The following is a 15,954-nucleotide window of genomic DNA, read 5'->3' on the forward strand; positions in this document are numbered from 1 at the left end:
TGCCCTTGGAGGGGGAACCCATGCCGGTTTTTTAATATTAGAGAGGCGACAATGTCGCTTCAATATAGACGGAGATCCGACTTGGAGGCGACTTCCATTGAAATCAATGGGTGCCGGTCGCCTAGAAGTCGGATTGAAGTAGTACAGGAACCTTTTTTTGAAGTCGGAGTGACTGCTGTAGTGTGCATTAAGACGGCTCCATTCACTTACATTGATTTTCTCAACAGCGCGACTTGGGGCGACTTGGGGCGACTTGGGGCGACTTGGGGTGACCTGAGGTCGGATGCCCCTGTGTGAACCGGCTCTAATAGATGGAAAGATGAAAAAATGACTGAAGTTCCGCTTTAAGCTGCCTGCCAGAAAGTGACCAGCAGACATGTGCAGAACGGGAAAATGTGTTTTGTTTTGTATCTTTGTTTTTTTATTTTGTTTTGTACATTCGGTTTCGACTGAATTCAAATTTCCCCGATGGATTGGAATCGAAAAATATCCTAATTCATTGTGAAGAATAGCTGGTATTCGAAAACTGGAATTTTGGAAAAATGGCTACATTATTTTTTATTTTCTTCTATTTTTTTTTTCTATTCTATTCTTTTAATTTCTATTCCGCTTTAATCTATTTTAGTTTATTGTATTCTATTATATTCTTTTAGAAACGTGAATTTCGGAAGATGGCTGTGCAGTATTCGTTCTATTTTAGTTGATTCTGTTCTATTTTTTTTTTTCTTTTCAATTCTGTTCTTTTTTTCTATTCAGTTTTTCTCAATATTTATTGTATTCTTTTTGAAATTCGAATTTCAGAACATAGCTTTACAGTATTCTTTCTATTTAATTCTTTTTAATTTATACTATTATATTATTTTATTCTTTTCTGTTTGATTCTATTCCATTTATTTTTCTTTCTATTCTGTTTTAATCTATTTTATTTTATTGTATTCTATTCTTTTCTAAACTTGAATTTCGGAACATCGTTTTATGGTATTCTTTCTATTTTAGTTTATTGTTTTACTGTTTTACTCTACTCTTTTCTATTCTGTTTTATTGTATTGTATTCTTTTCAAAATTCTAATTTTGGGAGACGGCTATATTTTATTTTTATTTTATTCTACTCTATTTTTTTTATATTCTATTCTTTTATTTTCTATTCTGTTTTAATCTATTTTATTTTATTGTATTCTATTTTTTCTATTCTTTTATTTTCCATCCTATTCTTTTCTTTTCTATTCTTTTTTTTTTTATTCAGTTTTCTCTATTTTATTATATTGTATTCTTTCCGAAAATTTGAATTTCAGAAGCTAGCAATACAGTATTCCATTTTATTATTTTCTATTTGTTTCTATTCTATTCTTTTATTTTTTTATTCTTTTTCTATTTGATTCTATTCTATTCTTTTTTTTCTTTCATTTCTGGTTTACTCTATTCTTTTCTATTCTGTTTTATTGTATTGTATTCAATCTTTTTCAAAATTCTAATTTTGGAAGATGGCTATGTTCTTTTTATTTTATTCTAGTCTATTTTTTTATATTCATTTTTTTTTCTATTCCATTTTAATCTATTTTTTTATTGTATTCTATTCTTTTCTAAACTTGAATTTAAACTTGATTCTAGTCTCTTTCTATCCAGTTTTTCTCTGTTTTATTGTATTTCAGAAATTCGAATTTTGGAAGATAGCTCTACAGTATTCTTTCGGTTTTATTCTTTTCTATGTTTTCTATTTATTATTATTATTATTATTATTATTATACACAATTTATATAGCGCCAACAGTTTACGCAGCACTTTACAATGTATAGGGGGGGGGGGGGACAACACAATTACAGTACAATACAAAAGGTACAGGAGGGCCCGGCTCGTAGAGCTTACATTCTAAAGGGAGGGGGCGGTGGTACAAAAGCTAATAGCTGCAGAGAATGATTTGATTCTATTATATTCTTTTATTTTTTATTCTTTTCTATTTGATTCTATTCCATTCTTTTTTCTTTTCTGTTTTACTCTATTCTATTCTATTCTGTTTTATTGTATTCTATTGTTTCATTTTCTATTCCGTTTTAATCTATTTTATTTTATTGTATTCTATTCTTTCCAAAACTTGAATTTTAGAACATGGCTTTACTGTATTCTATTTTAGTTTATTCTAGTCTATTTTTTTTTCTATGCTATTCTTTTATTTTCCATTCTGTTCTTTTCTTTTCTATTCTTTTTTTCTATTCAGTTTTTCTCTTTTTTTTTTATTATATTGTATTTTTCCGAAATTCAAATTTCGGAAAATAGCTATATAGCAGCTCATCCCCCCACAGTTATTACCTTTTGTTTCAACTTGACCCTCCCTTCTAGATTGTAAGCTCTAACAAGCCGGCCCTCTAGTCCCTCCTGTATTTATTTGTATTGTAAGTGTACTGTCTGCCCTCATATTGTAAAGCGCTGCGCAAACTGTTGGCGCTATATAAATCCTGAATAATAATAATAATATAGTGTTCAGTTTTATTACTTTCTATTTTTTCTATTTTATTCATTTATTTTTTTATTCTTTTATATTTGATTCTATTTTTTTTTCTATTCTGTTTTACTCTATTCTGTTTTATGGTAATGTATTCTATTCTTTTCAAAATTCAAATTTCGGAAGATGTTCTTTCTTTTTTTTTCTTTTCGAATCTTTTCTTTTTTCTTTTTTTCCTTTTCCTTTCCTCCTCTCTTTCTCTCTAGTCTTTGAATGAAATCATCAATAGGTTTACTATTTCTTTATATTATATTGTTTTATTTTCTATTCCGTTTTAATCTATTTTATTTTATTCTATTCTATTCCTTTTAAAACTTGAATTTCGGAAGACGGCTATTTAGTACTCTTTCTATTTTAGTTTTTTTTATAGTCTATTATTTTATTTTCCATTCTATTCTTTTGTACTCTGTTCTAGTCTTTTTTTCTATCCAGTTTTTCTCTGTTTTATTGTATTTCAGAAATTTGAATTTTGGAAGATAGCTCTACAGTATTCTTTCTATTTTATTATTTTCTATGTTTTCTATTCTATTCTTTTATTTTTTATTCTTTTCTGTTTGATTCTATTCCATTCTTTTTTCTTTTCTGTTTTACTCTATTTTATTCTGTTTTATTGTATTCTATTCTTTTCAAAATTAAAATTTTGGAAGACGGCTACATTCTTTGTATTTTATTCTATTCTATTTTTTATATTCTATTGTTTTATTTTCTATTGTTTTATTTTCTATTCCATTTTAATCTATTTTATTTTATTGTATTCTATTCTTTCCAAAACTTGAATTTTAGAACATGGCTTTTTATTTTCTATTTTAGTTTATTATATTCTATTTTTTTCTATTCTATTCTTTTATTTTCCATTCTTTTCTTTTCTATTCTTTTTTTCTATTCAGTTTTTCTCTATTTTATCATATTGTATTGTTGCCAAAATTCGAATTTCGGAAGATAGCTGTACAGTATTCAACTTTATTATTTTCTATTTTTTCTATTCTATTCTTTTATTTTTTATTCTTTTCTATTTGATTCTATTCTATTCTTTTTTCTTTTCTGCTTTACTCTATTCTTTTCTATTCTATTCTGTTTTATTGTATTTCTTTTCAAAATGTAAATTTCGGAAGACGGCTATGTTCTTTCCTTTTTATTATTTTCGAATCTTTTCTTTTTTCTTCTTTTCCTTTCCTCCTCTCTTCCTCTCTAGTCTTTGAATGAAATCAGCAATATGTTTACTATTTCTTTATATTCTATTGTTTTATTTTCCATTACGTTTTAATCTATTTTATTTTATTCTATTTTATTCCTTTCAAAACTTGAATTTTTTCTAGTCTATTGTTTTATTTTCCATTCTATTCTTTTCTATTCTATTCTAGTCTTTTTTTCTATCCAGTTTTTCTCTGTTTTATTGTATTTCAGAAATTCGAATTTTGGAAGATAGCTCTACAGTATTCTTTCGGTTTTATTCTTTTCTATGTTTTGTATTTATTATTATTATACACGATTTATATAGCGTCAACAGTTTACGCAGCGCTTTACAATGCATAGGGGGGGACACAAGGTACAGGAGGGCCCGGCTTGTAGAGCTTACATTCTAAAGGGAGGGGGCGGTGGTACAAAAGGTAATAGCTGCAGAGAATGATTTGATGGGGGTAAAAGAATAGAATTCTATTCTTCTTTTGTTTTTTATTCTTTTATATTTGATTCTATTCCATTCTTTTTTTCTTTTTTGTTTTACTCTATTCTATTATATTCTTTTTTATTGTATTCTATTCTTTTCAAAATTAAAATTTTGGAAGACGGCTACATTCTTTGTATTTTATTCTATTTTTTTTGTATTCTATTGTTTTATTTTCTATTCCGTTTTAATCTATTTTATTTTATTGTATTCTATTCTTTTCAAAACTTGAATTTTAGAACATGGCTTTATGGTATTATAGTTTATTATATTCTATTTTTTTCTATTCTATTCTTTTATTTTCCATTATTTTCTTTTCTATTCTTTTTTTCTATTCAGTTTTCTCTATTTTATCATATTGTATTGTTTCCGAAATTCGATTTTCGGAAGATAGCTGTACAGTATTCAACTTTATTATTTTCTATTTTTTTTCTATTGTATTCTTTTCTATTTGATTCTATTTTATTCTTTTTCTTTTCTTTTCTGTTTTACTCTATTCTTTTCTTTCTATTCTGTTTTATTGTATTCTTTTTTTTTCAAATTTAAATTTCGGAAGACGGCTATGTTCTTTCTATTTTATTCTTTTCTAATCTTTTATTTTTTCTTCTTTTCCTTTTTTTTTTTCCTTCCCCTCTCTTTCTCTCTAGTCTTTGAATGAAATCAGCAATATGTTTACTATTTCTTTATATTCTATTGTTTTATTTTCTATTCCGTTTTAATCTATTTTATTTTATCTATTCTATTCCTTTCAAAACTTGAATTTCGGAAGACGGCTATTCAGTACTCTTTCTATTTTAGTTTATTCAATTTTTTTTTCTATTCTATTGTTTTATTTTCCGTTCTATTCTATTCTAGTCTTTTTTTTCTATCCAGTTTTTTTCTCTGTTTTATTGTATTTCAGAAATTCGAATTATGGAAGATAGCTCTACAGTATTCTTTCTATTTTATTCTTTTATATGTTTTCTGATATTATTATTATTATTATTATTATTATTATTATTATTATACAGGATTTATATAGCGCCAACAGTTTACACAGCGCTTTACAATGTATGGGGGGGGGGGGAAACAACACAATTACAGTACAATTCAAAAGGTACAGGAGGGCCCGGCTTGTAGAGCTTACATTATAAAGGGGGGGGGGGGGCAAAAGCTTTTTATTTTTTATTCTTTTCTATTTGATTCTATTCTTTTTTTTTTCTATTCTGTTTTACTCTATTTTGTTTTATTGTAATGTATTCTATTCTTTTCAAAATTAAAATTTTGGAAGACGGCTATATTCTTTGTATTTTTTTCTATTCTATCTTTTTTTCTATTCTATTGTTTTTATATTCTATTGTTTTATTTTCTATTCCAGTTTAATCTATTCTGTTTTACTCTATTTTGTTTTATTGTAATGTATTCTATTCTTTTCAAAATTAACATTTTGGAATACGGCTATATTCTATGTATTTTTTTCTATTCTATTTTTTTTTTTATATTCTATTGTTTTTATATTCTATTGTTTTATTTTCTCTTCCGGTTTGATCTATTTTATTGTATTCTATTCTTTTCAAAACTTGAATTTTAGAACATGGCATTACGGTATTCTATTTTAGTTTATTCTAGTCTATTTTTTTTCTATTCTATTCTTTTATTTTCCATTCTGTTCTTTTCTTTTCTATTCTTTTTTTTCTATTCAGTTTTTCTCTTTTTTTTATTATATTGTATTTTTCCGAAAATTCGAATTTTGGGAAATAGCTATTTGTATTTTTTTTTCTATTTTATTCTTTTATTTTTTATTCTTTTCTATTTGATTCTATTCTTTTTTTTCCTATTCTGTTTTATTGTAATGCATTCTATTCTTTTCAAAATTTAAATTTCGGAAGACTGCTATGTTCTTTCTTTTTTCTTCTTTTCGCATCTTTTCTTTTTTCTTCTTTTCCTTTCCCTTTCCTCCTCTCTTCCTCTCTAGTCTTTGAATAAAATCAGCAATATGTTTACATATTGAATTTGTTTTCGAATTCAATCAGAATTTGTTACTATTATAATTCGGATACATCCGAATCTCCGAATAATGAAACTTTTGCCCAAATTTAAATTTCAAATGAAAAGCGGCGCACGTGTCTAGTGAGGATACTGTTGGCAAGGACTGGGGTCTAAGGAGGAATGTCAATCCGTAATGCAGCATTTGAAGAGGCCCAAAGTGGTCACCGGCGCGGTGACACCAGACAGACGTAGAATATCACAGCTGTGGCGGCTGACGCACCACCGGACTTCCCGAGGGCTTTTATAGGCCGAGCCGCCTGGGAAGTGGCAGCTTTTGATGCGTCACCTGCAGCTCCATTCATGACCTTCCCGGCGTGTTCTCTGTCTGGTCACCTCGATGTGGAAGTCATTAGTGGTCTCCTATAAAATGGTCCAGATGTTCCCCGGATCTCTCTCATCGAAGGTTCCTCTTCTGTCACACATAATGCGCTGAGGATGTCTCGTAAACACCCACCGGGGCATCCCTGGATTCCTGGAATGGGTCCGGCTTTCTAGAGGATGTCCCCTCCAATTTCATTCCGGAAATGGCCCTCGGGTTTTAGACTGATTGTGAACTTACAAGGTTATTTCTCAAGGACCCGTCCACCCAAAGGTCATTTTTGGGTATAGAAATTATATCCGGCTGTTCCCTTATAAATATGTAATGCTCCAAGAGCGATGGTGGGAACCCTTCATTATGGGCACAGCAAATCTTCAGACCCAGGAACCCAGTACAGGGATGGTGGGGACCCCTAATAATGGGCACAGCGGGTGTACAGACCTTGGAATTTAGCAAAGGGAAGGTGGAAACCCCTCATAATGGGCACAGCAGGTGTACAGACCCGGGAACTCAGCACAGAGATGGTGGGAACCCCTCATAATGGGCACAGCGGGTATACAGACCTGGGAACTCAGCACAGGGTTGGTGGGAACCCCTCATAATGGGCACAGCAGGTGTACAGACCCGGGAACTCAGCACGGGGATGGTGGGAACCCCTCATAATGGGCACAGCAGGTGTACAGACCCGGTAACTCAGCACAGGGTTGGTGGGAACCCCTCACAATGGGCACAGCGGGTATACAGACCTGGGAACTCAGCAAAGGGATGGTGGGAACCCCTCATAATGGGGGCAGCAGGTGTACAGACCCGGTAACTCAGCACAGGGTTGGTGGGAACCCCTCATAATGGGTACAGCGGGTGTACAGACCCGGGAACTCAGCACAGGGATGGTGGGAACCCCTCATAATGGGCACAGCGGGTGTACAGACCCAGGAACTCAACACAGGGATGGTGGAAACCCCTCATAATGGGGGCAGCAGGTGTACAGACCTTGGAATTCAGCAAAGGGTTGGTGGGAACTCCTCATAATGGGCACAGTGGGTGTACAGACCCGGGAACTCAACACAGGGATGGTGGGAACCCCTCATAATGGGCACAGCAGGTGTACAGACCCGGGAACTCAGCACAGAGATAGTGGAAACCCCTCATAATGGGCACAGCGGGTGTACAGACTTGGTAACGTGGGGAGAGAAGACAAATATATCCATTCCCTTCTATTGTAGATGAGGTGAAGATGTATTTAGTTGAGCGTTCCCCTTTCTTTCCCCCTTCAGTGGTCTGGGCACATTCCATAAGATGATATAACGCCCCGGGATCTGTTATGTGGAGACATCTTCCGCCAGCCAAACATGTGCTGTAAACATGATTGCGTCTGGGGCCGGGCCAGAGATATTGTTCTATTTACACAATGTGGGGAGAATGGGACATTTGTATCTTGGAGTCGAACACAGTGTGAATATGTGGAGGGGGAGGGGGACGATGGGGTGGAAAGCCTGGGGGAACAAGAGGCACAGTGTGCCGCTCATATACACAATACACATAAAGGGCCAGAGAGGGGGGCTGGGGTGCTTCCCCTGCTCAGGGTCAGAGGTCATGCAGCACTTAAAGCCTAACGTCAGCTATTTTTATTTATTTTTTAATAAAAGTGTCCCCCGGGAACAGCTTAATATGAAAAAAAAAAAAAAAAAGCAGCACTAACTGCAATGCTAATCTTCAGTCCAGAGCTGTCCACTGCAGTACTTCTTTTCACCACAAGATGTCCTCAGTCTTTCAGGCTGCATGAGGTTGAAGGGGCGTCATGGGATGTATGAGCATTGTATGTTATCAAAAATCCCCCTTCCCCCCAATAAAAATTAAGCACTAATCTGCATGTTTACCCCCCAAGCATAAATTCCCCCTCATCCCAGTACAAATTCACCCCCCCCCTGCTGAAACCCCCTTCCCAGCACAAATCTTTGCCCCCCCCAACTCAAATCCCCTCTGTCTCCCCAAATCCCCCCCAGTACAAATCCCTCCCCATAAACAAAATTTCTCCTCCTAGCACTAATAGGCCACCCCAAACAAAAATTTCCCCTCCAGGTGCACATCCTCTTCCCCCAACTCCAACCCCCCCCCCCAAAAAAAAAGTCCCCTCCTAGCACAAATACCCCCCCCCCATCATCCCTACTAGCACAAATCCCCCTCCTAGCAGTTAATACTTTGTAGAGCCGCCTTTTGCGGTTATCACAGCTGAGTCACTTTGGATAAGTCTCTATGAGTCTTGCCACATCTCACCACTGGGATTTTTGCCCATTCCTCCTGCCAAACTGCTCCAGCTCCTTCAAGTTGGATGGGTTGTGCTTAAAAAAAGCAATTTTTAAGTCTGACCACAGATTTTCTATTGGATTGAGGTCTGGGCTTTGACTAGGCCATTCCAACACATTTACATGTTTCCCCTTAAACCACTCAAGTGTTGCTTCAGCAGTGTGTTTGGGGTCATTGTCCTGCTGGAAGGTGAACCTCCGTCCTACCCTCAAATCACACACAGAGGGGTACAGGTTTGCTCAGGAATATCCCTGTATTTAGCACCATCCATCTTTCCCCCAACTCTGACCAGTTTCCCAGTCCTGACTGCTGAAGAACATCCTCACAGCATAATGCTGCCACCACCATGTTTCACAGTGGGGATGGTGTTCTTTGGGTGATGTGATGTGTTGGGTTTGCACCAGACATAGCGTTTTCTCCTTCCTCCATACATCAGACCAGATCACCTTCCTCCATACATTTTGGGAGTCTCCCACATGACTTTTCGCAAACTCAAAACGCGCCATTTTGTTTTTTGCTGAAAGTAATGTCTTTCTTCTGGCCACTCTGCCATAAAGCCCAACTCTATGGAGCGTACGGCTTATTGTCATCCTATGTACAGACACTCCAGTCTCTGCTGTGGAACTCTGCAGCTCCTCCAGGGTTACCTTAGGTCTCTGTGCTCCTCTCTGATTAATGCCCTCCTTGCCCGGTCCGTGAGTTTTGGTGTGCGGCTGTCTCTTGGCAGGTTTGCGGTTGTGCCATGTTATTTTCATTTGGTTATGATAGATTTGATGGGGCTCCTAGAGATCATCAAAGATTTGTATATTTTTTATAACCTAACCCTGACTTGTAATTCTCAGCAACATTGTCCCTTCCTTGTTTGGAGAGTCCCTTGGTCTTCATGGCAGTGTTTGGTTAGTGGTGCCTCTTGCTTAGGTGTTGCAGCCTCTGGGGCCTTTCACAAAGGTGTGTATATGTAATGACAGGTCATGTGACACTTAGATTGCACACAGGTGGACGTCATTTCACTAATTATGTGACTTCTGAAGGTAATTGGTGGCACCAGAGCTTTTTATGGGCTTCATAACAAAGGGGAGTGAATACATCCGCACATGACAACTATCAGTTTTTTATTTCAGAAAAATAGTTTTATGTATACATTTTTCTAATTTTACTTCATCATCTTAGACTATTGTGTTCTGATCCATCACATAGAATTCAGATTAAAAAAACATTGAACCAAAGGCTGTAATGTAACAAAATAGGTAAAAAGCCAAGGGGGGTGAATACTTTTGCAAGGCACTGTATGTAGTGCTGTCAATTTACACAGTACTTTACATATAATGTGTGTGTGTGTGTATATATATATATATATATATATATATATATATACATACACACACATCATACCCTGCTCTCAAAGAGCTTACAATCTAAGGTCCCTAACTCACATTTGTACACTAGGGTCAACTTAGACAGGAGCCAACTAACCTCCCATCATATCTTTGGAGTGTGGGAGGAAACTAGAGTAGCTGGAGGAAACCCCCACAGGCAGATCATGCAAACTGGAGGCAGGTAGTGTTGTGGTTGGGATTTGAACTGGCGACCCCAGTGCTGCTAGAAGGAATTGCTAACCACTTAGCCACTGTGCTGCCCAGATCAAATCATATTCCTCCATCCCCCCTCCCAACACAAATGCCCCCAACTCACCACTTCTAGCACCCCACCCCCCAAATTTCCCCTCCTAGAACAATTCTCACCCCCACTGCTCCCAAATTCCCCCTCCCAACACAAATCCCCTCCCCCCAATCTACTTGTAAAACTTCTTGTTTAGAACAATCTGACAGCAAAATGACATTTCTAAAGGGAAAAAAAGTCATTTAAAACTACTCACGGCTATAATGAATTGTCGGTCCGGCAATACACATAAAACGTAATTGATAAAAACAGCATGGGATATTAAGGGGAACCTCGCGCCAAAATTAAAAAAAAAATGGCACGGGGGTCCCCCTAAAAATCCATACCAGACCCTTCAGGTCTGGTATGGATTTTAAGGGGAACCCTGCACCATTTAAAAAAAAATGGTGTGGGGGACCCCCAAAACTCCATACCAGACCCTTTATCCGAGCACGCAACCTGGCAGGCAGCAGGAAAAGAGGGGGGGCGAGAGAGCGCCTGAAACATACCAGGCCACATGCCCTCAACATTGGGAGGGTAGCCCCCCCAAAGCACCTTGTCTCTATGTTGATGGGGAGAAAGGCCTCCGCTTTTTCCTCCGGTCTTCTCGTCCAGCATCATCCTCTGGCTTCTTCTTCTCCGCTTCATCCTCCAGACGAACCGCCTCAATGTGAGTCTCCCGCTGTGTGACACTTCTGTTCAGGTGACAGCTCTTATATAACGGAGGGTGGGGGCCACCCGGTGACCCCCCCAACACACGGGGACTTCCCTATGGCTTTCCCCATGGTGTGACCCCACCCCCCCTGACAACATAGGGAAAGCCATAGAGAAGTCCCCGTGTGTCAAAGGGGGCGGGGTCACCAGGTGGCCCCGCCCTCTGTTATATTCGAGCTGTCACCTGAACAGAAGCGTCACACAGCAGGAGACTCCCATTCAGACGGATCGTCTGGAGGACGAAGTGGAGAAGAAGAAGCCGGAGGAAGATGCTGGCCGAGAAGACCGGAGGAAGAAGCAGAGGAAAATAGAGGAAGAAGTGGGGGGAAAAACAAGATGAAGGAAGAAGAAGAACACCGAAGGCTGACCAGAAGAAGATGGAAGAAGTAGATCTTAATAAAGGAATTGGCAAAAACCGTCTATTGTCTTTATTAACATTTTTGACACTTTTTTAATGAAATGGTAGGTACCCCATTACCAATTCACACAGGGGGAGGCCAGGATCTGTGGTTTCCCTTGTTAAAGGGGGCTTCCAGATTCAGATAAGCCCCCCGCCCGCAGATCCCCACAACCACCGGCCAGGGTTGTGGGGATGAGGCCCTTGTCCCCATCAACATGGGGACAAGGTGCTTTGAGGGGCTACCCCAAAGCACCCTCCCAATGTTGAGGGCATATGGCCTGGTACGGTTCAGGAGGGGGGGCGCTCTCTCGTCCCCCCTCTTTTCCTGCAGCCTGCCAGGTTGCGTGCTCAGATAAGGGTCTGGTATGGATTTTTGGGGGGACCCCCATGCCGTTCTTTTTTTACATTTTGGTGCAGGGTTCCTCTTAAAATCAATACCTGAAGGGTCTGGTATGGATTTTGAGGGGGACCCCCACACCATTTTTTTCATTTTGGCGCGGGATTCCCCTTAATATCCATACCAGACCTGAAGGACCTGGAATGGAATTTGGGGGGAACCCCCCCCCCCCCCCCCAATTTTTTTTTTTTTTAATTTTGGTTGGGGGTTCCCTTGTGGGGGAATTGCATGCCATTTTTATAAATGAACTTTTATGTGTATTGCCGGAACTGACAATTCATTGTAGCCGCAAGTAGTTCTAAATGACTTTTTTCCTTTAGAAATGTCATTTTGCTGTCAGACTGTTCTAAAGACGGGAAACATGCGCCCCTTTACAGGCATACTATAGACACCCCCCAGGTATGAAATTTAAAGGAATATTACACTTTTAATCTTTCACTTTAAGCATTATTAAAATCACTGCTCCCGAAAAAAAACTGCAGCTTTTAATACTTTTTTGCATTGATCCATGTCCCCTGGGGCAGGACCCGGGTCCCCAAACACTTTTTATGACAATACCATGCATATAAGCCTTTAAAATTAGCACTTTTGATTTCTCCCATAGACTTGTACAGGGTGTTCCGCGGCTTTTCGAATTTGCCGCCAACACCCCAAATTGTCTGCTATTTGGCAAACAGGCGAACAGCCAATGTTCGAGTCAAACTCATGTTCAACCCGAACATAACCACGTAGCCCATCCCTACCCACAAAGCATTGATCGCAGAAGCAATGCTTTGCAGACTGACCTGCAAAAAAGTAGTAAGTGCCCACTGACCATAGGATCAATGTTGCTGCAATAACAGTGGCGGCTGTGGGTTCTTCTTTTTGGGGGGGGGCGGAAAACAAACATCACCCCACGGCGGCGTGGCACCTCACTTACCCGCTCATGTGGCAGGGCTGTGGTGTTCTCTCCTGCTCTCCTGGCTCTGGCGTCTGCTTCTCCAGCTTCCAACTTCCTCCACTGTGTCTCCTCTTCCACCAAAGCACTAGGCATCCAAAAGGATCGCCTGACACTTTGGCCAAACGGGAAACAGGTCTCACAGACCTGCTTCCTGATTTGCGGAGAGGAACTTTAGTGCGATAATAATGACAATTTATTCTCTATCCTCACACAACTGGGGGGCCTCTGAAAGCAATGCTCTGCTCTCTGACGTAGGGCTGCCACCTTTTCTTCAAGTGAAACCTGAACACTTTAGTGGCACACAGCAATTTCTTTTTTTTAATAGTATAAATTATAGATATATTTTGCTATTAAATAACATTTCTAATCATATGAAGTTAATAACAAGAGTCCCCTTTACATCAGAGTCCACAGAGTTCCTCTTTACATCAGAGTCCACAGAGTTTCCCTTTTACATCCGAATCTGCAGAGTACCCCTCTTACATCTGAATACACAGAGTTCCCCTTTTACATCTGAATCCACAGAGTTCCCCTTATACATCTGAATCTGCAGAGTTCCCCTTTTGCATCTGAATCCGCAGAGTTCCCCTTTTATATCTGAATCCACAGAGTTCCCCTTTTACATCTGAATCCACAGAGTTCCCCTTTTACATCTGAATCCACAGAGCTCCCCTTTTACATCTGAATCCGCAGAGTTCCCCTTTTAAATCTGAATCCACAGAGTTCCCCTTTTACATCTGAATCCACAGAGTTCCCCTTTTACATCTGAATCCACAGAGTTCCCCTCTTACATCTGAATCCGCAGAGTTCCCCTCTTACATCTGAATCCGCAGAGTTCCCCTTTTACATCTGAATCCACAGAGTTCCCCTCTTACATCAGAATCCACAGAGTTCCCCTTTTACATCTGAATCCACAGAGTTCCCCTTTTACATCTGAATCCACAGAGTTCCCCTTTTACATCTGAATCCGCAGAGTTCCCCTTTTACATCTGAATCCACAGAGTTCCCCTCTTACATCTGAATCCGCAGAGTTCCCCTTTTACATCTGAACCCACAGAGTTCCCTTACACTGTAAGGGGGGACTTCGGGGACTCTAACATAAGGAATGTTCTGGGAACCCTGATTTAATGGAGAACACTGAGAACACTGATATACGGAGAGGACTCTGATGTAAGGGGGGACACTGTGTCCTCTGGTGTAAAGAGGAACTCTGATGTAAGGGGTGCTCTGAGAACCCTGATTTACTTTAGTGTACTCACTCAGAGGCAGGAGAGAGATGGGGGGAGACTTCAGTCACAGGCAGGGATGGATGGTGAGTTCACTCACCCCTTGGCACTCAGCACCTCCCATCCAGATGTATCTAAGGCTGCTGGACTTCAATTTTCCGGCCCCTCCACTTTGTTTTTCTGAGGCACAGCGCCGTGGATTAGAGCGTGGGCAGACGCAGAGGGGTAGGGAGAAGAGGTGCAGATTGAGCCCTTTCTCCTCTCCCATCTGTGTGTTTTTTTTGGGGGGGCGGGGGGAGGTGGGGGATTGTTAGTGGTGGCATTGGACAGTGTGAAAGAGAGTGTAACAGACACTCTCAGCTTAGACAACTGCAGCCAGCAGCCCTGGTGGGAAGCCATAGTCCAGTCTGAATAATGTGTCCGGGTCTCAGACAGTCTGAAACCCGGACACATGATTCCAAACCGGAACTGCCCGGGTGAATCCTGGACAGGTGGCACCCTTTTTTGAAGCCTATTAGAGCCTCTGCTTAAAAAAAAAATTAAAAAAAACACCCACCCCTGCATTGGACTCCCTTGGATAGGTAGATCAGGGGGCCGGACGCATGGATAGGGGAGGCGGCGCCCTCTATGGATGGGGCCGCACACTGAGCATTAACCATTTATTTGGAAACATTGTACTGATCCTTTAATCCTAGGATTCCAGTCCGGTCCCCGGCCAGCGTGACGTGTAGATGATTCATAACTGCTCCGTGAGTCACCACCATGCACAGCTGAGAACACAGCACTTTGCCGGGTCTCGTGAATTACAATGAGGCTAATTAATGGAACCTAGGTGGAAGAATGGGCTCTTTGTAGCCAACACCGACCAGATGGATGACTACCTTCCTATTCATTCCCACAAGAAACACCACAGTATGGCTCTGATGGCAACACAGACATTTTCCTACAATTTTTTTTTTTGAAGATGAGCAAACTAATCTGTTCTCAACGTTCAGCTCAACCCCAACAACGGACTTCTCTTATTCGCTCCCTTTAGGTCTGGTAAATATCCCTCTGAAAGTCTTTCTTTACAGTGCTCAAAAGTCTGCATCCCCTTAGTTCTTTAAAACTGCATATCGCCCCCCTTTATCATCAATGACAGCAGTCGGTCTTCTGCAATAATTGTCTATGATGCCCCCAAATTCTTGCAGGACCAGGGGCGTTGGGAAGGGGGGGCTAGGGGGGGTTGAAGCCCTGAATGTGACCCCGAAAAGCCCCGAGTCTCAGGCATGCAGCTCTCCATTGTTAGTCCCGAGCGGCGAGCGCCGGGACCGATCTGATCCGGAGCGCCACCAAGTGCGGCCGAGTGCCATAGCAGGTCCCACCTTCTGGTGCCTGCAACTACTATGATGGACGTTCCACTGGTCTGATGCCGGGACTGCGGGACGTGTGACGTCCATCATAGGCGCTGCAGGCTCCAGAAGGCGGGAATTACAATGCAGCCACCGCGTCACATTCCCACTCGGCGCTCGGGCGGGTGGCTCTCCTATGACGACTGACTGACTGACTGCCTGGCTGCTGTGACACCGCACACCACGGCTGAGCTGAGGTAGGTCAGACAGTGTATGTAAATAGCAGTGTATGTGGGTCAGGCAGGTCAGTGTAGGTAGGTCAGTGTAGGTAGGTCACTACCATCAGTGTAGGTAGGTCAGTGTATGCAGGTCAGTGTAGGTAGATCACTACCGTCAGTGTAGGTAGGTCACTGCTGTGAGTGTATATAGGTCAGTGCAGGTAGGTCACTACCATCAGTGTATGTAGGTCAGGGTAG

Source organism: Lithobates pipiens, unplaced genomic scaffold, assembly GCF_037356315.1.
Source record: "Lithobates pipiens isolate NorthernLeopardFrog02 unplaced genomic scaffold, aLitPip1_a1.2 Scaffold_18, whole genome shotgun sequence".
Classification (NCBI taxonomy): Eukaryota; Metazoa; Chordata; class Amphibia; order Anura; family Ranidae; genus Lithobates; species Lithobates pipiens.